Raw genomic sequence first — 2,267 nt, 5'->3', positions numbered from 1 at the left:
CTCCACGAGGCCCTGGCCCTGCCCTCCTCACGGCCCCAGGCCTCAGCTCTGCACCAACGCTCACTCCCACCCCCTGGAGCCCAGGCCTGTCCTCCCTCCCCAGCTGCTAGCAGCGCTGACCAGTGCGACGCAGTCCACACGGAGCAGCTCTGACGCCCTCGGCACAAGGACCCTGTGTTTTTACAAGATGTGAACTTACTGCCGACCTCTGTAAGCTCATCTGTCACTACACATCTGGGCTGCCTGCTTCCCTGGAAAACCTGGCACTGGATCCCTGCCCCGCACAGCCGGCCAGGTCCCACCCACCACAGCACTGCCTGCGCCGGCTCGTCATCTCTGCAGGGCTGGGCAGGTTAGACGGAGCTGGCCCTCGCAGGGCACACGACCAAAACCTGAACCGCAACACCAGGCACCATCCCCAAAGGCCTGGTGTTGACGCTCCCCCACCCGGTGAGGGAGATGTCAAACCACTGCTCGAGGGGAAGCGGTGCTTCCTCACGTGGGCCCTGCTGAGCACTTCGGTTGGGGACCGTGGCCAGGCCGGGAGCCAGGACGTCACAGCGGGGGCCTGGCCGGCAGGGCCTGTGTGGAGCAAGGGCAGGGTCTCCATGGCTCGTCTTGGCCTCGGGAGCCCTGTTGGGCCATAGCAGAGGCTGCGGGGAGCCCTCTGACACCTGCGGCCCCTCTGAGTCGCGTGGCAACTCCTGTGTCGCACAGCCTCCCAGCCTGCCTGCTGCGGCCTGCCCTCTCCTGCCCAGCCCCGTGGGTTTGCGACACGCAGCACCATCGCGGATGCACACTAGGGGTAAGCACAGTGGGTAACCAGCCACGGTCACTGCCCTTAACTTCTACTCCTTCCCCGGCAACCAAGTCTAACGGCTGCAGGACCCAGTGCAAGTGCAAGGCAAGGAGCTCAGGCAGGTCTGAAAAGCAAGGGAGCCGGAGAGCCGTCTCCCAGTGAACACACACCTGGACGACGGGAGACGGGGCACACTCCTGGTCCCCCGCGCCCGATTCATGGGTGCCAGCTGCTCACACAAATCCCCGCCGAGAGCAGGGGCGTCAGGGGCGTCCAGAGGCCTCAGCCCGGGGTCACCCGTGGCCGACATCCCCATCAGGCTCCGCTGCGCTGCTTCACCAGCAGGGAAAAGGCAGCTGCGTGACACCAGACCTGCTCTTTGCTTTCAACATCCAAGCAACGTGGTTTGACCTGATCTAACTGTGTAAGACATCACCGAATTCTGCAAGAGGCTTTTTAGGACAATGCACTGGGTTCACTCAGTTACCGGTGTTAAAGTCCAGAATGTTCATTCAGGACATGAAAGTGATGCCAGATTGGTGCCGGGGACGGCAAGAGGGCACAGCTGCCCGTTAACCGAGCCTGGTCCCGGGAACGAGCGGCCTGCGCTGAGAGAATTACTCTCAGGCCCATGCTCGCCTCTACCTGACAGGTACAAGCTTTCCAGGTGGACTCGTCAGGTCAGAGCTCCACGTGATGGAGCTGAGTGAGCGAGCTCGGTGGCTGTGATGAAGGTTCTCCCTTCAGTACTGAATCCCTGAAGGAAATCATTTAAAAAGACCTGAGCTCGGGCCGGTTTGCTCAGTGGATGGAGCATCAGTCTGTGGACTGAAGGTCCCAGGTTCAATTCCGGTCAAGGGCACAGGCCTGGGTTGTGGGCTCCATCCCCAGTGTGGGGCGTGCAGACGGCAGCCAATCCATGAGTCTCTCTCATCACTGATGTTTCTCTCTCCCTCTCCCTTCCTCTCTGAAATCAATAAAAAAATACTGAAAATAAATAGGAAAATAAATCAATAAAAAGAGCTGACAGTGAGACCAAGGTCAAATATTTTCAATGATTTTCTGGAAAGAACGCTGAGCTCTGCCCTCGAAGAACAATCCTTAAGCAACTAAAGACGAGAGGAAATGGAGCCGTAAGTGGTTCGAGGAGCCTGTCGTGGAAGGAAAGGACCGTGACGGGCACGGCACGGCCCACGTCCGTGCTCCCTCTCAACACGGCCCTGCCGCCCCTGCAAGGTCAGGAAGGCCGGCCGCCCCGCCCACTCGGGCTGAGGAAGCCCCGGGCACGGCTTCCGGGAGCTCCGAGGAGGGCAGTGTCACCGGCACCTGCTTCCCGCCCTCGCGCTCCTCGTCCTTCCTGGAACCCGGAGCTGACGCTGGAGGTGACAACCAGAGGACGGAGCCGCACGCTCAGGACGGCGCCTCCACAGACCGCACGCCCGCCTCAGCTGGGACACCCTGGCTAGCC

At 61.1% G+C, this 2,267-nt stretch overlaps 1 protein-coding gene across 1 annotated transcript in view; it reads right to left on the bottom strand.

Moving 5' to 3' along the window:
- The window catches only part of SFSWAP (splicing factor, suppressor of white-apricot family), a gene marked incomplete at its 5' end in the record, with an annotated part of 26,112 nt that overhangs the window by 19,628 nt on the left and 4,217 nt on the right, over window positions 1–2,267 (bottom strand). The window lies entirely within an intron of this gene.

This window comes from Myotis davidii, unplaced genomic scaffold (genome assembly GCF_000327345.1).
Source record: "Myotis davidii unplaced genomic scaffold, ASM32734v1 scaffold43, whole genome shotgun sequence".
In the NCBI taxonomy this organism is placed as follows: Eukaryota; Metazoa; Chordata; class Mammalia; order Chiroptera; family Vespertilionidae; genus Myotis; species Myotis davidii.
This window is presented reverse-complemented; position numbering and strand designations above follow the sequence as displayed.